At 45.0% G+C, this 23,416-nt stretch overlaps 1 protein-coding gene across 2 annotated transcripts in view; it reads left to right on the top strand.

Moving 5' to 3' along the window:
- Positions 1-23,416, top strand: part of POLL (DNA polymerase lambda) — an 80,127-nt gene that overhangs the window by 21,500 nt on the left and 35,211 nt on the right. The window lies entirely within an intron of this gene.

Consider the following 23,416-nt stretch of genomic DNA (forward strand, 5'->3'; position numbering starts at 1 on the left):
GTTTGGCATTTATGGCTGCAGCAATATAAGGCTTTATATATATATAAACCCAGATATTTGTTGCACTACTGAAATGCAACTGTTTTTTTCCCTAAATGAAGGAGAAATGCATTTGTTTTCCCAGTGATAGAGAAGATCAAACATTGGAGGGGAAATTAAAAAAAAAAAAAAAAATAAAAGTGAACCTTGATGTTAAATTTGTGGTTAGTCTCGGATGCAGAAATTCTTTGATATTAGGTTTAAAAAAGTATTCCAGTCTAAGCTGGCTTCTCTTGCAAAATCTAGCCACTAGAATTTGCTATCTAGGTTTTAGAATATTTATGGTGAGAGCTGATCTTCCTGAGCTGTACTCCAAATGTAGCAGATTTAAAACCAAGAAAAAAGATGATGGAGGCACAAAAATGGTTGTCAATGTGCAAGCAGAGATAGAGAGCTAGGAGACATTCAGAACAATCTAGGGGATCAACACACAGCTGTAATGTGCCCTATTGTGGCAGAAATGTGTTTCTGGTGTGTAAGCCTGAAAGATGGTCTCCCTTTCCAGCTGTGTCATCTGGTCTACTGCAGTACATAACCTGTCCTTGCAAATGTTGTACTGAAGTGCAGGCTCACTTCAGAGAAGAGGAAGGTTTGTACCAAAGACAAGCTATCTGTGCTCAAAATGAGTAGCTCTGGGAGCAGCTGAGTTTAAGAAAGCTAGCTTGGTCTCTTTTATTTATTGTAGCTGAAACCCAGCTCCTGTTGTTCTACACAGTAGTTTGAATCTTTGTTAACCTAGCTGCCACTCCTCTGGAATATTATGGGGAGTTAATATCTTGGGAGACATCTGTCCCTGTGGACAACTTCAAACAAACTGTAAAACATACCCAGAACGTGCTGGGGAAAGGAGGGAAGCAAAGGGCTACTGACAGGCCCTCTCTTCCATTGGGAAGAATCAAAATGATTCATTTTGAAGGCTTCTTTTTTTTATGGTTATCTGGAAACTTTTTGTGAAAATGGAACAATATGATCTTGCAGTTTGCATTAAAACAAAACAACCCATGTGAATCAGAACCATGTTGCAATGGTTTTAACTGTACAAATGAAGCCCTAATATGCAGCAGTTAAAATGCTTAATAATGTTCCCCCCGCCCTCATTTCTTGCTCTGCTTTTATCAGTGGATATCCCTTACTGCATATCAAGATGAGCTGTTGTTCTGTAGTGGTGCTCTGTTTTGACCTAGCTTTCTGCAGTTAACCTCCCTGAATCTGCTAGGACATGGGGCAAGTAACTGGGCTTCATTCTGGTTTGTGCATTGCCAGCAAAATAGCAGGCAGCAATAGTTCTGCTGTCCTTAGGGATCTCTTGCAAAGTCTGGTCGGTTTGAATAATTGAGAGGGGACTCTGACCTGCAGCTGTTTCTTAAGCAGGAGCAGGAAGGGCTTTACTCAACTGAGATCCCTGGGTGTACTCACAGAGTTAGTGGTGGTGTTAAGTACCATCTCTCACTGACCTCAGAAAGTGATCCGCACAGACTTCTAGATACATGCAATAATCATAACTAACTTGGTGCTCTTTCACCCCCGAGCTGAAGAGCAGGAAATGAGTATCGGTTTCTCTTTCCAGTTTCTACCATCTGGAGCTAAAATGACACCTGTGTCTTATCCATGTCCTTATCCGTGTGCCCTGACTGTTCCCTTGATGAAGGGAAGAAGAATTTGTTTTACTTTCTTAATTGTGTGGTAATGATTTTCTTTTCCCTTCTTCACATGGATGAACATTTGAACGTACATGTGCTCTTTCCATCTCCTCCAGTAACACGCATGCAAACAATTCTCTCACATACGTGCTGGCAAACCGTGCAAGTCACCATTCTCCACTTCAGTTTCTTTGCTTTGCACACTGATGCTGACATGACTTATGACGTGCTCCCTTTCTGTCACTTTTGGCTGATATTCTAATGTATATATTGTCTCTAACTGTGTGAATTGGCTTACTAGTGGCTGTGGGCAGGTGAGCAGGCTTTGGGAAGCAGTAGCTGAGTTAGATCTCAGACATCTGTTTCTAATCCTGTGGAGCTGTGTTGCATATTTAGTCTTTTATTTTGTTTTTATTTTTTATTTTTCCCCTGACATTTTTTCTCATCTTTTGCCTTGCTTGAGGGGAAAGTCTGTCTCAGAAAGCTTGGGGGAAGCATTTTTATTGTGCTGCTTGGTTTGCACAGGAAAATCTGTGTCTGTTTAATCAATGTGACAGAAGAAACTTAGTTAAAGGGGCTGACAGCCTTATGTCCTGAGGTTTCTATTTCCAGTTTGAATCATCTTCTCTTTCCTTTTTAAACCTATAGGAGGAGAAGGTAACTTCACCAGACCTCAGCTGCTGTTTACCTTTGCTCGGCTGTGCAGTGTGCCTTTGTTTTTCCACCTTTGATCAGTGTCCTGCCGACAGATAATTTAGCAATTGCATCCCAGGGTGGAAGTGTGGAGTTAATGTTAAAATTAGGGTTTTTTTTTTTCCTTTCCTAACTTCTCTGGCTGATGGAGCAGAGAGGGAGAGAGGGGAGTTGAAGGGGGCCATAAATTCTAGACCTGGTGATTCTGCTCCTTGTAGAGAAAGGAAAGCCTCTGATGTCTCTTCAGCACTTTCATTAACATTTAAATTAAGGGTTTGTTTTTCAGGCGGCTTCAGAGTCACAGTCCTTTCATAGCTTGACACATGGAGGCTGTTCTTTCCCTCTCTTTTTCTCTCTCTCTCTCTCTCTCTCTCTCTTTCTCCAGCTTGCAAATCAGTGTACAGCAGTAATCACTGCCCTATTTTTTTTTTTTTCTGATCTCTTGTGAGGGCAGCGACCTGACAAGCTGTACCAGAGGTTCAAAGAGAATCAGAGACGGAGCGCAAAGGTAGATGGGCAGGAGGATGCCAGGTTTCACTCCTACAATTAGAGTGGTGTCTGTTCCCTCCCCTGCCTTTCAAAGAGTCACTTTTGGGGGCGGGTAGGGACAGAGAGGGATGGATCTTTCTTGCTTGGTGAGAGCCCCAGGTGCAGGTGCCTCTAACTAGGCTCAGCTTCCACTGTTACTCCTCCCAGATGAGGCTGGGGGTGTCGCTTAGAAGATGCAAGCTCATGCCCTGAGGTGGGAAGTGGAGTTGCAGTGTCCTAAGATAGAAGCCTAGCCCTTCCAGAGGAGTGTTGTTTCACTCTGAGGAGAGCAACAGGCTGGTCATAAGCCTGCCATTGCTTGAAAGGAGGGAGATAGTGGAGATTGTTGCCTTGAATTAAGAAGCTCACCTCTGTCTTCTGTGCTGCAGCACTGAGGTCTTGTCTGCTCTGCCTACTGCAGCTTACTGTAATGGTAGAGGAGATAGATGGTTTGGATCTTGTCAAGATTAATGTCAAGATGAAAAAATACTGTCTTCCACCTGATTCTGTGACTGTGTAAGAGCCAAGGAAAAAGGAGACAGTATTAGGAACCTGATAGCTAACTTCTGAATTAGAACTTAATGGAAGTGATTTGCAGTAGATAAGCAATGCAGCAGGATTTGTGTAAACATGATGTGAACTACAGTCTCCATTCCAAGCTCTTTTGGAATCTCTTCTCTCATCTCCCACCCAGTTGATCACCACTGCCTCCTAATTTCTGTGGGCTCTCTGGCAGGAGTTAGGGGACTTGGAGAAAAAATGAACCAGTGTCTTTCATGAGCTAAATCACGACAAGCTGTGGAGGGACTTGAGCCATCACATGAGTGAAGTGTTTAGCGTAATGAAACCTGCAGCTTTGCTGCTGTGGCTGTCCACTGCTCCCATCCTCACTCCTCCACAATGTCAGATTTGCTTGCCTTTCACTAACAGATAGGCTTTGAAGGACACCAACAGGATGTGACAGCAAGCTTGAAGTGGGATTGGGAAGGGGATCACCTACTTGCTGATAGATATGGTGCATCAAGGTAGATACCAGAAGTTTCTGCTTCACCAGCATTGGTCTTATGTGTGCTGGTGGTGGCAGACATGATTTATACCACATAACTCTTCTGGAGGACATTATTCAAAATCATGCACTGACAGAAGCTTCCTATATATGCTGAAAAATGTTTCTGTTATGGAGATTGGCTTGTTTTGTTGTTTTTTTTTTCCTTTGTGTTAATTACTACAGACTGCAGTCTGTCAATTCTTGTGTTGCTGCTGTCAGGTTGAAGTAGTATTGTGTCACTGACCAGGTGATGGTGTCCCTCTGACAACGAGTGGCACGACAGCTTTTCAGGGACAGGTGATCTGGTCTGTATTCCAAGTGCTCTGGAACTGTGTGGTGGGATGTGTTTCTCCGATCCCATCTGACCCATGCTCTATTTTGTACCACCTGTCTGATTGCTCTGTCACTCCAGGTGGGTCCTAACCCTTTTCTGTGAATGATTTCTGTATAATCATAACAACTGCCACCATCAAAGTCTTCTAGGTAACTTCTTCCTGTGTCATGCAAGGGAGATTAAGCACACACTACTGCTAGCATCTGTTCACTCTTCCAGGTGCTTTTGGAAGCTCATAGGCTTGTGCCCAATGAGTGTTTCCTCTTAAGAGGCTGTGCTGGATGATGCTGGACATGTTTATGAAGCTCACAGCTTGTGAAAACCAAAGATATTAGGAATGGGAAGAGGATGCTTAGTACTTGTCACACGTGGTCCTTAATTATTACTTCCGAGCCACCTCTGGTGTAGCTCAGTCTGTAACTCTTCAGTGAGGAGAGCTTTTAATTTAAGCTCTCCTGAAGCTGAATGCATAGAGGCCAGCTGAACTCCCTAGTGGCACTGAGGACAAGTGTGCCGCGGCACTAACTGGGTAACTCCTACTGAATTCTCTTGGGAAGCTCCACTGTATTTATGGGTGGGGAGGGTGGGGGGATGCCTGCCCTCCCACCTTCCTCCATGTTGTCTCAAAGGGCTCTGGTGCATCTTTGATTAGGTGTAGGTCAAAAGAATTTCCACATCGTGACCTTAATAACTGGGGTTGATTGGCAGGTGGTCTGCGGAGAGGGAGCAGCCTGTCCCTTTCATCTCCCTTGGTGCCGTGCTGGGACAATGGGCCAGCATATTTTCCTTGTTGTTCCTCATTTGAAAAGGGTCTGGTATCTCTACTAGGTACCTGTGACATGGGGGTCTTGATTGGGGTCTCATAAAGGGCCCTGTCAGTGTGTCTAAAGGCCAGGAACACAAAAGCGATCAGTGGGTGGGGGTCTCAGCTGACCACTGAAGAAGGGAGGGGAGGGTCCTGGAAGCAGTGGAGGGAGAAGCAACCCCTGATGGGAGACCTTAAAGGGGGGAGGGAGGGAGGAGGCGGCCCATTTTTGTCCCGAACTCATCAAGCACATCTGCAGAATTGTCCCAGCCGCTGCCTCCCAGTTTCAAAAGAAAATGATCGTTTGATAAACCGTCCTGATTCACCACTTTCTCACAAGGGAGGGAGACCCACCTTTGACCTCTATGATTTCACATTGGGCCCAGCTCCCCCCCATCCAATTGCTGGAGAAACTTTGAAATGCATCCCTTGCGTTCCCTCTCCTTCTCTCTCTTTCCCTTTACACTCTTTTTTTCCTCTTTCTTTTCTCCCCCTCCTCCTCTTCTCCCCACCCCCACGTTCCCCGCTCTCCCCCTTTGTAAAAAAGCAGGCGTACTGCTTTGGAGTTTAGGCAAGTAATTAGTAAAATCTTTTCTGCAGCACAATAAAACCGCAGCGCTTGGCCCACATCTTCCCACAATTTACATACTCACAGGCATTTGCGAAAACAGGTGGCATTCCCAGTGCTTCGCTGCCTATGAACATCATTTGGAAGGCAGGGAGGGGAGGGTGCTGGGACCCACTCGCTCCTGCAAGCTATAGGAATGTGCATGAATATATTAAAATGTTTTCACACAATGCTTGCATTTTCCAACGGGAAGAGGCATCTTCTGGATGAAAGGCAGCCGGCCCAGACACAGGCCTCTTGCAAGCTCTCTTTCCCACTCGGGGTTTGTTCGCATGGACCAGATAGAGAGGGGACTTGTGGGGGAGGAAAGGCCAAGGGTGCTAGCTTTGAAGAGTAAATCTTTGTGTGCCTCCTGCCCACTCCCTGTTTGTGGTCCCAGAAAGTCGAGTTACGAGGGAGAAGTGTCTGCGGAGGGGGCAGAAGGGGGAAACCTTTCTGCAAAAGCCTTGGGAGGCACTGCAAATGTACAGAGGAAATAGCTTGTAATGGAGCATATAGCTCTCTGACCAACAGGATTCAGTGGCTGCAGCAGGAAATGACTGAGAGGGAGCTGGCTATCTTGGGCAGTATTAGCAAAGTGCCTATTAATAACAGAAAACATTCTTGCAGTACTTTTCCAGCTTCATCTTATTGTCCAAGAAGTGGCTGATAAGTGCTCAGCCTGTGCAGCACATTTGACTGTCCATCTTTCCAAGAGGGCAGCGGTTCCAGGCTCTGCCACAGGTAGAACCCAGGAGTTCCTCCTCCACTTCACTTGGAGTCCATTCATCTGCGTTGCCTCCTAAGAGGTTCTTTGGACTCTTTGAAATTGTAGAGTGTTGGCAAGCAGTGTGTGGTGAAACCTGTGTCTTGAATGTGCAACGTGGATTTCCTTTCAAATGGCTGAGAATCGAAGGAGAGAATTAAAGGGAGGTAGAAGCTGAACAGAAATAATGAATAGATAAGCTTAGGAGCAAGGTGCGTGTGTTGTGGTGACCTGGGTTCAGCCCCAGGGTTGCTGTTTTATTTGAGAATACTCTGGCAGGATGCAAAGAGGCCTTGCTGGGGAAAACTGATTTAGGATTGTGGCTGGATCTTATTTGCTTACTTTATTTATTTAAGAGGGAAGGACCCTATAATCCCTGAGGGAATTAGTGTGCTACCACCAGGATGATCTGGATGTCCATCCCATGTGTGCTACAGGTATGGTCTTTGTAGAAAGCTCTTCTGGGCTGGCTCCTGTCCAGATTGGTCTCTCCTGCCCACAGCCAGCCAGAACCATGCCAGCACACAGCACAGCTGCCTGCAGGAGCTATTCCAAGGCCTGTGCTTCCCATCTCAAGTCCCTGCTCCCAGAACAAGTTGTAACCCTTTAGGGATGAGTGGGAAGCACTCTACTGAAGCTTTATCCTCAGCTCAGCCAGCTTTTGTCATCCTTTCTGGCCAGGCTATCTCTGTGGCAGGTGGGGAGAGATTGCATTACCCAGCCCTGCAAGGAGCTAGACAATTCAGCATTTCAAAACCTTTTGCACCAGGGTATTCTTGCATGTCAGCTGTTCCTAAAATAGATCTGCAGAAGTAGGAAGGCTGTGTGATTCTGTTTCTCCCAGTTGGCCTGGCACTGATCATAGTGGTGTTTGTCATGGTGCAAAGGTCTCTAACCTTTTGTTGGAAACAACCAACAACACAATCAGCAAGAGGGCTTACTTTTTATTTTTAATTATTGTCTTCCCAATTCCCTACTCCTCCCCTTCATCTTTCTGCATTTCTTAAAGAGGCAGTGGAGGGAAAAAAGGCTTTGGTTTTTGTTTGGGAAGGGGGTTAGGAAGGGCGACATGGCCCCTGCAACCTCTCATAGGGGTGTCTTGTCAGGGCGCGGCATGAAGGGCACAAACAGATCATAACCTTTAAAGGAAAATGTGATGGAGGGAAGAGATGAAAGCAGTGAAACAAATTAGATACATCTAGAGGGGGTGCTCAACTGGAGAAAATTAGCATTTCTTCCTAATTGGAATGCAGGGCATTCCATTACAGGGTTTCATTACAAGGAGGGAAGCACTGGGCCTCTTTAGGGGATTCCCTCTTGCTCTCAGTTCTTCTAAAATAGTATATATATATATATAAAATATATTTATAATATATATTATATATATATATATGTATATTTAGGGGAGAAATGAGAGAAGACTGAATTAATCAGAGTGAAAGTTTCATTCCAGTGCAGGAAGAGCACCAGTTCACTGCTTAAGAACAGGAGGAGATGTCTGCATGTGAAATGAGACACTAGTCTTAGTTTTTCTGAAGAAAGCTAAGGAGTATGCAGGAGGCTGCAGGTGACAGTAACTTTCTGATGCTACTCTTTATTCAGTTAAATTTATAACTGTATTCAAAATGTATTAGTTAGGCCAAAGCATGGGCTTACATATCTTATGGTTAAGATCAGTAGAGTCAATTCAAGTCTGTTGTAAACTGCGTGTCAAGGCCATGCTGTGCAAAGCACTTATTTAAGGCATGTATGTCTGTTCCTGCCTCTGATTAGAGCTGTTGTATCCAAGAGGAGTTTGGAGTGAGCTGGTGGAAAACATCCTGTGGCTGCACTGGGGCTTGTGCGTAGTTCTGTGATGGCAGTGACTTGAACCAACCCGAGAAATAGGCATGCATGAGTGTTCTTAGTATGTAAATCTTTACATATAAATGGGCTATAAGAATAGTTTAGAGGGAATTCAAGGGGCAAAATGTCAGTGTTACATCTTTGGATTAGGAGTAGAGGGAGATGGTTTCTTTGTTTCAAACAAAGATTATGTGCTCACTAGGAGGTGGGGGGAAAAAAAGAGGAGGAGGCTTGCTTCAGGTGCGTAGCATGTAATGTATGTTGCTCTGCCAATCTACAGTTACAGCATTTACTGTTCCGGGTTGGGAGGGAGAATATGTGAGCATTGGAATGTGTAAAAATAAATAAATAAATAAATAAAAATACTGAAGGATGGCTCCTGTCTATACAGAAGGTGTTTCCTTGAATGGAGAGTGGGAAGATGTTTACAGCAGCAATGCCTTCATCTTGGGCAGCCTCTGTCATTTGAATGCCCTGAAAGAGATTGCAGACAATATGAATTTATGGAATTAATGAATGCATATCTCTAAATTAACCTTTCTTCTGAATTTTGGCATCTCCTTCAGTTCCCTTTGAGCAACGAGTCAATTTCTGTATACAAGAGATAGCAAAGTTTATGAATCTGTAGCCTTGGCAAGACCAGGCTTTACTTATGTCCATGCTGAACCCTAACAGAGGATGTACTTGGTAACTGTGGGGGCAGATTGTGACCCTGTAAATATGAGTTTGCAAGGTCTGACCATTAGGAGCTGAAGGTTAGAATCTCATTGATGTGTACTGTCTGCCCATAGCTCTGAGCACAGAGAAGCATTTGCTAGATTCATCTGTACCGTACTTCATGTCTAGTGTACCTCCTGGCTTCAGCATCTGGAGAAGACAAGCCTGAGGCAGACAAGCTGGAAGCTGCGTTTTTATATCAGTTTTCTTCCTCATGTTCCTATGCATACCCCAGCTAATGGTTTAGCACTGTCTGAAAAGATGAAGCAAATGGTACTTTGTATTCATCATGCCTAGACATGCTTGTCATGCTTATCAGCCTGGAATTGCAGAGCATTTAGCATCCTCTTTGTTGAAAGCATTTAAACCTACATGTAGAAATGTGCTCAAGAATGAAATCTGCCCATAAGCCTGATGTATCTCAGGCCTTTAGTTAAACTCTGCCTCTGCTCTGCTTGATGGCTCTGGGAGCTTTCTGGTAGTAGAATATTGGAGTGAAAATCAGCTTGGACATACCTTGAATTTCTAGGGTACATGTATGTGGATCATCTGTTTCTTCGGCATAAGGCACAGAGCATAACGCTGCCCACAGGGATATCTTCAAGACTAGGGGAAGAACTGTTAAAAATGAGAACACACAGAGATGAGCTTCTCCCATTTGAGGTCTGGCACATATCACTGTATTGTCTCCTATCCCAGGCCTCTTCAGACACCTCAGTTCTCACAAAAGTTGTTTGAAAGACTGTTTAATGTGAGCAAATGCATCAGAGAGAGTCTGGCTCTAGATTAGTAAACCAACCTGCTTTTGAAACACTAGGGGAGGTAGAGAGGGATTTGAGAGGGACCAGTGAGGCTGGAGTTTGAAAAGGAACAAGTGATTGGAGAAGGCTGTCAGGCTTAAAGGGAGGGTAGTTCCTCTGAAGAATAGGAATGTCTCCTCAATTTATGCAATTGTGCACCTATATTGATATGCTGATATTCTATAGAAGACAGCATGCTAGGGTGCCTCTTGCCTGTTAATAAGCTTCAGCTTCTCCGGATAACTGGGATCTTTCAGGACTGGTTTTCTTTCAGAACGCTGTGAGAGCATTCCAGACTGGGAAGTCAATTCTCTCTGTGTAGTGTTGTCCCCATGTGCTGCAGGATTTGTCAGGTCTTCTCTGACTTCCTTCTCACCTGCAGGGAGCACAACCATAGCAGATACTTTCTTTCTATAAAGATATGTTGTGGCTTCATGACATTCCATTCACTGTTTCTGCATATATATCTGTTTCTGCATGTATCTGCTTGAGGGATATACTTACAGAGTATCTACTTTGTAGATACCCTGATGTTTTAAGATGTAGTGCTATTTTGGGGTCAGGTGTTAAAGCCAGTTTTATGTGCATTGTCCTGCCTAATTAGTAAATCTTTACCTCTCTTCTCTGAGATTGAGGTATACGTTCCTCTAACTCTAGCCGTCCATCAAAGGGGACTTGAAATGAGGTTCTGCTATGGTTGGTAGACACGGGCACCTAATGAAGAGAGAGAGAGCCCATTTCCTTTGAGAAGAGAGATCTGTACCAAGGTGATTGATAGTCCCAGAGATTTATTATTGTGGGGGCTGGGTAGAGGTTTTCAAGTTAGAACCCAACAGCTTGTTTTTTTCAAGGGGAAAAAGAAGTCTGGTGCTGGTGTGTGTGTACCTCCCTTCTCTCCCACCCCCAAAAAAACAGAAAAGGAGACCAAGGAAAAAAGGTGGACTGATCAGAGGAAGCAATTATAGATTGAGCTGGACCAAGCAGCAGCTGCTACCTTTGCTATGCTTGGTTTCTGCTTCCAGGTGCAGCTGTCTTGAGTTTTGCACCTGTGCTTTTTGTGGTGATCTGCTTCACCTATCCAGACAGATTTAATGAGGGATGAGGATGAAGCAGGGCTGTCTGATGGAATTAGTTTTCTCTTCCTTCTTGGTTTTGGTCTCACTTGGAGTATTGCTTAGTACCTGTGGTCAAGATCACGTTTGCTGGTAGTTAAGAGTGAGCTTCACAAGTGGGCATCCCTGAGATGTGGTAAGCTCAGCATTTCCTCCCTGTGCAGCTTATGGCTGGAGTCCACAGAGATGCAGCCTAATCTGAACTGATGGTTCTTGTTTATCCACATGCTAAAGGTCAGTGACAACTCCAGCTGGGACCCTCCAAACTTGCTGCAGAATCAAATACTGATGTTCTGATAATGCTCATTTCAGTGGAGGACATGTGAGCAAGCTTGGTTCTGGCATTTTTTCATGTGAGTGTTGGACTTGCCAGAAAAAATGGTTCTTTTAATACTGTATTTTTGGATGAGGCTTCCTAAACTCTCAAAATGCATGGGAATTGAGCAGGCTATGGAAGGGAAAGGAGGAAACTGTGGTTTCACACTCCTGCCCACAGAGCTGCCTGTGCATCTAGAGCTTCCCAGCTTTTATTCCTTGAAGTGTCAGAGGACTGACTGCCAGCACTTATCCTACTTCACTTAGACAGCAACTTACTGGGGGACAGGGGGCAATGGGGTATTTCATATCTGTGTCAGGTATTTCTTGATATCAGAGGACAACTTGTTTGGGGGAATTCTCCATTCCATTTCAGACTTAAGAGATGTGTGCCTGAAGAGGTTTCTTTCCAGTGCCCTCCAGTGTGATCGTTTCCATCCTACTCCATTTTCTATGCCTTTTTTTTTGGGGGGGGGCGGGGGGGGGGGGCCAATATTTTGACTTCTTGACTTGTCCTTTCCCTGATTCTACAGCATCTGCTTTGCCTGATCCCTTTCCTATCTTTACCTGGCTAATCTCAGTTCTCATTTAAATTCAATGGTTCACGGCCTGCCCTGCTGCAGAGCCTGTGATTACAGATGCTGCAGCTGACAACCTGCACTGTGAACCTGTTTTATTGTATATTGATTTCAGGATGGCTTGAGCTCTGGTTCTGCAAAACTTTTTCATGTTTTTTGGGGGGTAGTTCTGGAGTTGTGTCAGAAATAGTCACTTAATATCCTTATGCTTTAGATGTGTGTTGCCTGGTTGTTCAGTGAAACCTCACATGTATTTTTCTGCATACAGGGCTGGGGATATCCATTCTGGTGGATTTTATTTCTCATTCTGGTGCTTGCCCAAAACCAAGCATGTCCTGAACATGCAGATGGAGCATAGAGGCTTTGTCCAGGATCTTGGTCACTTAGGGGCAAACAGTTAATGTGCTCCAAATGCTTAGCATGAAAACCCTGAAGCAAATCATATTGCACAGAGTGGAGAGCTGGCAACAGGAAAGCTGCCCGGAGCTTTAAGGGCAAATGAAGTGGGGTTGTTGCAAGCATGTCTGTGTTGGGGCTGGAATGATCAGAGCAGGAAAGCTCTAGGAGTCATTTCATGGCTGAGTTAAACACAGATGAGGCTTTGCTTGCCTCCTCCACAAAGCACCTGTGTCTCCATGCCTCAGTGTCCTGGACCTCTTTGCATGCAGCATGTGGTGCGCACACACACTTCTCCCCTTTCACCTTTCCTGCTTTTTAGCTTCTTAGAACTCTCTGAGCAGTATTTCCCCCCCAGTCCTCTCCTATTGGATAAGAATACCTCATAACTCATTTTGACTTAATTTGGAAATTATTTGAATTTAAGTGTTTGAGCTTTTTTCCTCTGTAAATGTGAACAGGTACAGCTGCTGCCTCTGTGTGATGTGGAATAAGAACTACTCTTTGCGGGAAGATGATGAAAGTATATGCTGATTGAGAAGTCCTCCTTTTCCTCATCACCCTGACCACTTCTTTTTTTTTTTTTTTTTTTTTTTTTCCAAAATTCTCCTAAATTGGAAGGTTTGGATTTGGGCTGTGTGTGTCTGTGTGGGAATAGGAATAAGAGAAATATAATGGCTGGCTTGTGGCACCAGGAAAACCGATTCCTTCCCACCCCTACCTTTAAACTGAAACATTCTTCGGTTTTAGTTGTTCTGGCAAACCTGAAAGGATTCACCCCTCCCCCTGACCTCCCTGGCATGCAAGGATTGCTGGCTTATTGAAAAGTCATTTTCTGTCATATATTCTAATGGAAAAGCTTAGATAAGCTCTGATTATATATGCATTTTTTAAAAAATAATAGTTGTTTCTGAAAACTCTGCCAGTCACGTCTGAAAATGTATTGGGATTGGCTTTGGCAGTCGTGAAGCTTAAAAAGTGGAAAGGAGATATTTCTAAAATAGCAGAGCCTTTCTTGCTTTGCATCTTTGTTCTTCAAACGTTTGCTACTCCTGGGTGTGTATCTAGACTTTTCACCACAGTGATGACAACTGGAGCCTTTACTTAAATCACTTTTGCATCTCCCCTTGTGGTAGACTGTGAAGTCTGAAGAAGAGAAAGCCCTGGATTCTGTAAGGTTTGGGCAGTTTTACGTATCTTTTTCCCACCAGTGTTGCGACTCTTTGGTAAATTTCTTTGTGTAGCCTGGAAACTGGCCTGGTCAGCTGGGATCTGCTTGCATTTATTTCTGGTTCCCGTTTCTCATACGCTGGCATTGATTTCATGGCAAGCATATTTTGTTTAGAAATGTCGAAGGTTATTTTGAAGGAAAAAGTCTTGAGTGTTGATGAAGTGAGGACACGTGGTTTCTAGCTGAACTCATCCCCACGGCGAATACTTTGAAGCTGCAAAAAATTAGATTGAAATTCAGAAATCGACCTTTTCTGATGGAATCTTTAGTAAAAGGTGAAAGACATATATAATCTGAAAAGAAACTAGAATATTTTGAGGTGGAATCATGCAACCTGCTTCTCAAATTTGCAGCCTGCTATGGTATTTGATCACAGTTGTGTATAGTTTTAGGTAGCTCGGATGCTACAGGTCTGTGCCCTAGGAGCTGTGCTGCCTGTCTCCTTGCTGTTTATCAAGTCTCTTCCTTTTAGTCATGATTGTTGTGACTGTGTCATCTCTGAGGGCTTGCTCAGTACTCCTATGTAACTGGTGCTATGATGAAAGCAATGGGCTTGTTTTCACTTGGCTTCTTATTGCATACTCCTCATTGCAGATTAAGGACTGAGCTTTAAGACTGGGACAATTCTTCTTTTTCAGTAGAATACTGCAGTCATAAGGGGTACAAGAAGAAGTTTTTCAAAATACAATTCGTCATAAAAAAACAAACCAAAAAAACAAACCCAAAAATCCAAACCTTACTGCATTGGAGGTACAATCACTAAGTCAGCTGAACAGGTTTAACTTGTCTACAGCCCTAGAGCTGACCAATTAAGACAAATATTTCTATCCTGAAGAGAGTCATGATAATTCATAGAACACATAGATGACACTGTTACAGGATGCCAGACGGATAAACACTCTGGTGTGGCACAGGAGCAAATGCACTGCAAGCCAGGTGGTTTGGCCACTCCACAAGCAGGAAGCAATGTTTTCTGGTAGGTTTTGCAGAACTGAAGACTTGTAACAGAAAGGTAGCTAGCATAACTGAGGTCACACGATGAAAAGCGATTTTGCTTTGCTAATGGGAAATGGCTTAGCAAAGTGGGAACCTGGAGCCTGTCCTCCTGGTTCTCCTTGTTGCCAGACTCGGAGCATGTGCTAGGGGACTTGTCCTTGGCACAGTCCCTTCTATCCTGTTTGGGACCTGTGATATCCAGTTTATTTTCCCTAGGCTTCTTGCCTTTCCTAATCTCAGTGCAAAGGTACTAGACTGGAAATCCTTCTCTGGTAGTGGACACTATGCCAAGCCTTCAAGAATCTGTCATGCATTGCAGCTCTTCAGATGTGCATCGTTGGATTTCTTTCCTCCTTTACCCCTTTTTAGCATCCCGCACTGCCCCATTATGAGGACTGAGGGTAAGATGCGCGTTGTGCATGTTCCACTGTGCCACCAGGCTGCAACCCCCTCCTCCTCACCCCAGCCCGCAGCCCCCGAGAGGCCTTTGTCCTCATGTTGAGAGCAGCCCCTGTCCCACCATTCCCACATGGCACATCCTCCCTGGCAGCCCCCTCCCCATTCAATGGTTTGGGCTGAAAGAACCTTGGCTAATTACGCTGGGCTGAAAATTACCACTTTGCTGTGTTCTCCTGCTGCTGGGCCCATTTGTGTGGGGCCTGTAGTTAAGAGGGAACAAAGCCCCCCCCCCGTGGAGCCAGGCAGGCCCCAAGTGTGAAGCTACAGGTACAAGCAAGAGGGGAATGAAGGGAATAATTACCAGCTTCTCCAGGTGAAAGCCCCGTTAAAACTTCAATAAGCCAATTAGGGGCCAGGGTGTGTGTGTTGGGGGAGAGAGTCTCCTGCACCTATAAGTGATTCCCACCAGGCAATTAACTGAAATCATTTCACGGAGGGGAGGAGAGGATAAGAAATAGCTCTTAGAAATTGTCTTGGGATGAGGGGGGAGCAGAAACAGCATGACTGCTGCAGTGGTCCTCATGTGCTCCAACCTCCCGGCTCACTGTGTGGCCCAAAAGTGTTGGTGGGGATAGGGGGAAAGGGAGGAGGAAGGGAAAATGGCAAAGAAAAAGGAATCGCTGGAGCTTTACACCTGGGCAGGCTTTGAGAAAGCCAGGGCCAGAGTTCAGGGCTTCTTGTAAGGCTGTGTGTGGGCCCAGACAACTGGGCTTCAGGGAGATGCGAGATCCAGGGAAGTGGGCGAGGGTCAGGTGTCTGCCCCATGGGTGCTAGGGGGAAAGGATAAAGGTGTTGAGCCGTAGGGAGGTGATTGGTATAGGAAGGCCATTGGTGGAAGTGCAGCTGGGTGAGAGCTGAGATCTGCCTGAGATGATCTGTAGGTCCCTGCCTTATCCAGGAGTGGGTGGTGTCCAGTGTCTAAGACCTTTGCATACATCTCATACAGGGACTGTGTTCAATTGGGTCAAAAAAGCCAATGTACTGAGCAAAGATGGAGATCTTATGAACTTGCCTTGCACTTCCCTTGTGCTGTATTGCTAATAGCATGTGCTGTAGTCTGAGGGTAGGGCCTGCTATGTGGTGGGTACCTAGCGGCAATATTGTGTATTCTGCAAGGTCTCACTGGCTGCTCCAAGGAGGAGGACAAGAGTAGAGTGTGGGAGGTTGCTGCAGATGACTAAGTGATGTTGGAGGGAGAAGCACACAGCATTACTAGAGCTCTCCAGATACCAGCTGTGGTTATTTCATCACGAACTCCTCAAAGTGTGAATGTAACCTTAGTAGCACCTTTCTTTGCCTTTCTACTGTTTTGACTTCTGAGAAATAAAAATGCCCTGTAAGGCTTTGTTCTGGTTGCTGATAAGCTGAAGTGAGTCTTCTGTAATTCTTCTTTGGTTAAGGAGTCTCTCTTTTTTTTTTTTTTTCCCTCCCCTCTTTGTGATAACTGTAAAAATTTGAGCATTGGTTGGGGATTAAATTGGGTTTGAGGATGCAGGAAGTTCTCATACAGAAAACTGTGTACAAACCAACCACTCCATGCCTGGTAAACCCTGAGTCTGGGGAAGGAGGAAGGGTAATGGAAGAGTATTGGACATACCATGCTAGTAAGTATTTTACACCTGCAAAGGTGTAAAGACTGAAAAGCAATGACTGCAGGGTGGAGGTGTCCAAGTTGGGTACCAGCTAATAATCAACTTGCTGGAGTAGAGGGGAATTATTCTGCTATGCTGGGGAATTGGATCTTTGGAGATACAAAAGGCTTATTATATCCTCCAGCCTGCATGTCTCTGAAGTCTAGAGGAAGACATGAAGGTAGAAGCCAAGAGAGAGGGCTGGAGCTGACCTTCTCTCTGCTCTGAGACATACAGTAAATGATGTGGGAGACAATGATGTGAGCGTTTCTTCTCTCAAATGTGCTGGAGTTCTGCCTCAAATGTGAGCCTTCTCTGTTTCAACCCAGCTTCTTTACAGTGCCCTTCAGTACAAAATGCAAATGTCTTCTTTCTGGGAACTGCTTTCCAGTTGTCCACTTGGGGCTCAAGGCAACATGTAAGTGAGTTATTGGCCTGTCTGCTGGTGCCTGTGTCACTGGTCTTCTTGCCAGAACACAGCAATTCCTATTTTAAACATTGAGGTGTTCATGTAGTCATATTTACACATTTTCTTTTCTTTCTGTGCTGAGACTCTGGTGGGGTATCCATGAGGACTAGGCAGAGCTCTTCTGTAGCTTCTCTGTGTGCTATTTACGATGCATATCTGGAACACAGTTCGACCCCGAGCTGGCTGATGCCTTGGGACACACTATGGCATGCACACGAGGCTGAAGGAAGCAACAGCAAACATGCCAACACTTTCTAGTCTGTTTGTGGAACAAGTCTGGTCATTTGCCTCCAGCTGCAGGTTCTCTTTGGCAACATTATTCAGTGCTGAACAAAGGTGAGGCTTATGCAGCCGTGGGTCTCTGTTGCTCAGGTGAACTCAGTCCTGTTATTGAGTTGAAATACAGGAATGTTTTACATGTACGCAAGCACTTGAGCCCAAATGTAAGCTCAGCTCTAGAGCACCCCAGAAGTTGTTTTTTTTTTTTTATGACAAATTCAGATTAGCAGTACAGTGACCTGAGCAGGTTACCACATGCAGACTCCTGAAACTAGACTTTGACAAGGTAAAGGGTGGATACCTGTGAGCCTAGAAGAGCAGCCAGCAATGCAGATAGGAAATATTTAAGTTGGTGTGATGCATCTTGTCTTCTTTTCCTTGCACTGAAAGTCTGGAGCTGGAGCACTGCATGGCAGAATGCAGGAGGAATATGGTACCTGGGGCAAGGACAGCAAGGCTCTTGAGGACTGAGGAATATGGAAAGAATTAGTCTAGAGCCAAAAGCCTGAGTGATATTGCAGGGAAACTGAATACAACTTGCACTTGATATTTCAGGTTTTGTACAGTTAAGTGTCATCAGCCTCTAGCCTTTTCAGTCCCATCTTCTTCTAAATAGACTTCAACTCCCCACACTTGCTGTTCTGCAAAGTCATTGTTTTGGCCTGTCAATAATGGCCAGACTTTCGGTGTGACTGCCCTTCCTGCCAATTTTTTTTTAGTTTACTGTTACTGAGCTGTCAGCATATAATCCAGCTGTCCTGATTTAGTTCTACTTGGTTCAATTCTCTGGTTATCCTGCAAGAGGGCTAAGGTAGTGCTGGTGGAATTTGTGTGGGGCAGTATATACCATTGGGCATGAAGGGGCAACACCAGAAATGTGTGCACACCCCATCTTGGCTTCATCTAGCGTTGCCTGAGTGAAAGGTGCATGGGACTTTCTGTACATCTGCCCATAAGAACTGATGCTGCACTTTTTCTTTCTTCTCCTGCAAGTGAAATGCTTCTGGGGAAGGAGCACCTGCTTCCACGTACTGTTTCTATCTCTCTCTCTTATTGTGGCCATCTGCTTTGTCAGAGAAGCCTAGTGCTGGAGGTGCTGAAATTCACTGTGCAGTTTTCTACCCCATTCTCTCCCCTTGAGAACGTTGCTACTGTTGCATCTGCTCCGCAGCCTCCTGGGCTCTTCAGCAGGGGCTCCATCAAGTTTGTGTGACCTTAGCACTGTATTCATGCTGGAGGAGTTACCTTCCGTAATGATGTCAACTGATGAGGTTAGCAGGATGCTGGCGACCGCGATAAGACATGACATGTTCTAATGATTCACCTTAGCGAGCTGCGTGCGTGTGTTGGGGGGGCACAGAGGGGCTTAGAGAGGGGAGGTGGGGGCCCCACAGGTGCCGACAAAGACTTTGACCTTTGCTGCTATAATATCAGTGTTTCACAGGCAGGGCGGTTCGGTAACCCACTTTCAGCCCATCAAAAATTGATTTAATTGCAATTTTTTCCCCCAATTAGGAGCACTGGAGCTTAACTAATTGGAGTAATAGAGAGTAATAAGGCTCTGATAAAAAGCCTTCCTCTGCCTCCTTTGTATCTTGTGTCATCGCCTGTCAGAGGTCAGAGAGCTTGCATATTCTATTAGGCAGAGTTGCCTTCATTTGTACAAATTAGTTTACCCAACAGTAATTAAAATGCCAGTGCGGGTCGGGGAGAGCTGAATACAATTGATGGGCACGTTGGTGAAGGATTTGACAGCTCTGGTGGCCTCCCTTGCCAAAGCGTGTCAGTGCTGAATCAAAGGCTACACAAACCCACAGACCCGTGTGTTTAACCTGCAGCACCAGCAGCACCAACTGCTTTCTCTCCTCTGTTCCACTCTCCATTTTGGGCTTCCTTTCTCTTCTCCTCCTTTTCTCATCCAACTTGAGACTTTTTCAAAAGGATGTTTCCCATCTCTGAGCGGTCCTTTCTGTTGGTCACTTTTCTGAGCACTACTGCCAGTCCCCCCCATCCCATCTCCCTCAGTGCTCCCCCAGCTCTCCCCCCCGCCTTCTACATTCCCAGCTGCAGGGCTCTGTCGAGTAATAACTTCTTTGTTTCCCGGTCCAGTGAGTCTCTGTATATAATAGTCTCCAAAATAGAACAACGATGTCCAATTCCAGAGGGTGGGGGAGCGTGGAAGGAGAAAGGAACAGGCTCTTGCACGTGTCAGGCTGATTCTGGGTTCAAAATCTCCAAACAGCAGAATAGGATTTGCGAAATAATCTGTTTACAGTACAGGGAAAGGGTGCAAACCTTGGGCACACTGGGAGTTGAGGAGAGGATGGAAAAGACCTCTTTTACCCAAGTTCCTTCAATGACTTTGCATTACAGGATTCTCAGTTCAGGCTTACTCTGAAGGTTGAGTTCAGTGAGAAAGTTTTATGTATTGTACAGTGGGATGTGAAACTATTTCCAAGCCTTACGACAAAAAGCATATTTTTAAAAAGGCTGATGTACAGCTACCTCTTTTCAGCTGGTTCAACCACATCTGGCAACGCATCTTTCCAGCATGGGGTAAAGAGGGATGCTGCAAGCGGGGTGGAGCTAGTATTTTAGGAGCAGGCATGGGATCATTGCAGCTGTACTACTATGTTGGCTTTTCTGGTTTTAGCAGCTGAGGAATCCCTATGAAAACAGTGCATCCCGCTGTGGAAGTTGTAGAATCATTAAGGTTGGAAATGACCTCTAAGATCATCAAGTCCAACTGTCGACCCGTCACCACCATGCCTACTAACCGTGTCCCTAAGTGCCATATCTACATGTTTCTTGAATACCCCCAGGGGCAGTGACTTCACCTCTCTGGGCAGCTTGTGCCAATGCTTGAGCGCTCTTTTGGAGAAGAAATTTTTCCTAATATCCAGCCTGAACCTCCCCTGGTACAGCTTGAGAGCATCACCTCTCAATCTACTGCTGGTTATCTGGGAGAAGAGACTGAAGTCCTACTATGTTGTGTATTTTCCCATTAAAGGAACCTGTTGGAGGGAGGCTGTAGTCATGGTACACAAAAACTTTCACAAGACAGAGGAAAGCATAGCGGGGAAGGAGTCTCTGCATCTCCCAGCCCATCTGAAACTTGAACACAGCAGTTTTTATGTAGTGGGTGGATGCATCTGGTCAGTGTCTGCTTACATCCATGCGGTGACATATGTAGGTTATCTTCTGTTTTCTTCTTCCTAGTCTAGTCTCTCTTCAATCTCTGACTCTCAAAAAGCACTGAAAGGCAACATAAATGACATTTACTAAGCTAATAAGTCTTCAGCTGTTTTTCTTGTATACCAGTTTTTCAGCAACTCAGTTTGAGTTGTTTGTCTTGGGCAGCTGGCCAGACCAGTTGTCAAGAGGTTGGACTTCCTTAGTTCACTGGTTTTTGCTGTGTGCTGTGTACTTCTGAAGACAAAAAGCCTTGCTAAAGGTAAACTGAAGGAAGCAAACCTGGTGGTAGGTTTCAGCTCTGTTTTCAGAGGCTTTGAAGCTGAACTTTACATCCATAGCTCCAACGTGCATATTGTTTCAGACCTACCAAATCATACTTGTGTTGCCCTTTTGCTTGGTGTGAAGCTGTCACCTCTATGAGGTTCCTGTTTTGAGAGGTCTGAAACTGTCTGCAGACCAGACTCAAGGTGAGGTGCCCTGTGTCATACTTGGGGATGTAGCTTTCCAGTTCCATTTGCTCCCAGGCTTTGTCAATTACCCATTTGCACTGCTTCTTTGTGCAAGTCTTGTGAATGCTGCTCTCTAATCCTGGCAGTGAAGATGCCCAGCTCTTCTGGAAGAAGTCTTATCTTTGCTTGCTAATGGGCTCCAGCCTGTTAAAGATAAGGCCTGCAAACCTGATCCTGCTGAAGTATGAGACAAAATTCTTGTTGACTAAATGGAGGCAGCTTTACTCAGAAGAGACTTGTTTGTGGCCCTGAGGCCTGTATGTGATGCTGAAGAGAAATCTCTTCATCTAATACTATTTTTTTGGGTGGGGTGGGGGTTGGGGAAGAACTGAGGAGGGAAAGCTGAAGTCCAGGACTGACAGCATGAGCAGGGATTAGACCTTGCCGTTCCTCCCACTTTTTTCTCCCTGTTGGTGTGCCTCCATGCTAATTTAGACCTGTGACAACCATCAAAGCCTTGCTGCATACCTTTTGCACAAAGGGGTCTGTCTCCCACGTGAGGGCGTTCTCTGCTGGGACAAAGTCAGTTTGTCCCCCAAAAGAAAAATCTTAAGCACCCAATTGCCTGCTTGACTGACTCCCTGACTGCTATTATGTTTCTAACCACGGTAATTGGCTTTAGTAGTTATTAATGGATTATGCTTGGGAAGGGAGGGACAGAACCCAACACCTAGCTTTGTAGATGAGGGACTCCCTGACCTAAGTGCTGCTTTCCAGACATGGGGTATGGCTCGTGAGCTGTCAGAGTGAGTCTTTTTGGCTTGTTTCCTCTGAGACAGGAGACGTTTGCAAGAGGGAAATGGCTCATTCTTGGTGGAGGGAAGGCAGGTATTGAGTAGAAACCCTGTTTCCAAATGCAGAATGCTGCAGGTGATAGCTGTCTTCATCGTCTGCTCAGCATACTTGGCAGTGCTGCTTCAGCCCTATGATTTCAGGTTGGATATTAGGAAAGATTTATTTTAAGAAAGAATTATTACACATTGGAACGGGCTGTCGAGGGAGGTGGTGGAGTCACCATCCCTGAGGTGTTCAAGGAATGAGGAGTTGGGCTCAGAGGGACGTGGTTTAATGGGCATGGTGATGGTGAGGTGACTAGATGATTTAAGTGTCTTTTCCAATCTTAATAATTCTATGACTTGGAAAAAGCAATTGCTCAGTTAAAACATGGAGCTGGAAGTAGAAAAAGTGCTGAGTTCTTGCCCTTCTTTCACATGGCTCTACTCTGGCTTTGTTCAAGTTGAGTGCATGTTTGCTGTTGGATGCCACATAATGCCGGTAGGAGTGCTTCTCACAGAAGTCACAGTCCGTGGAAGAATCCATTCCTGCTACATTAGAGGCATGGAGACACCTTTTGATTTTCAAAGGAAGAATCAATGAAATGTTTTAAAACTGCTATTTTTGCAAACATTATGTATTTATTTCCTTATTTTTCTTTCTTCTCTGAGCTGTCATCCCCTATGTCATGTTAAAGATGTTTAGGCAAAGCAGCAAGCTGGCTTTTCATGACAGCAGGCCACACTTCCTGCATTTGTGCTATCCGCATTACAGTGACTTAAACATAGTTTTGACATTTTATTCTCAGTAGCTGTAATAAATGTGGCTTTGTGAGAGGTCATTTATAGCTTACTTAGGAATCTTTGTATAAGCCTGTTTCTCTTCTTTACACTGAGTATTGGAAGCTGGCACAAAACAAGCAGTGTGATGTGGATAGCTGCAGCACCCATGTTTCTGCTGCTTGAATTTGGAGATTTGATCCTCTCTTATCAATTAATTTGAAGCCAGTGGCTGTTAGCCAGTCTCTGGACTCAGCATATGCAGCAGGGACATGGCATCACCCAAGAGGGCTTTGTAACGGACCTTGCTGGAAAGTGTGAACTAAGCCAAATATTGCTGCCTCTAGCAGAGAGTGTTGAGTACTAGAGAGGGCGTCCTGATCCAGCTTTGAAATTGGCCTCACTTTGAGCAGGCGCTGGACTGGAGACCTCTATTCTGCGGTTTGTTAGGTCTGTGATGCTGTGGCCAATTCATGATTGTGCTGGGAAGCTGCCAGCACACAGGCACAAGACATGAATTGAAAAGTAATGGGGAATTTTCCATGGGGTTTTTCTGCAGGTTATAGCCTTGACTATATATGAAATGTCCCAAGTATGTGCTGTTTTGAAAATGTCTTTGCAATTTACAGCTGCTCCTGGTTTAGGCTTTCCATCCACACATGCAAATACATCTTTATGTCCTGCCAGTTCTCTGCAATTGTGACCACTGCATCTGGGAAGCTCAGCCCAGCTACGCTGACAGAGCTTCAGAGCACCTCTCACTGTAACCTGCCCTTGTGAAATGCAGTGGAACACATTGAAATAGTCTCAAGCCAAAATTCAAAGTGTGCCCTGTAGCCCATTTTCTCTGTCTTGCTCACACTCTTTCTTC

This window comes from Gallus gallus, chromosome 6 (assembly GCF_016699485.2).
Source record: "Gallus gallus isolate bGalGal1 chromosome 6, bGalGal1.mat.broiler.GRCg7b, whole genome shotgun sequence".
Taxonomy (NCBI): Eukaryota; Metazoa; Chordata; class Aves; order Galliformes; family Phasianidae; genus Gallus; species Gallus gallus.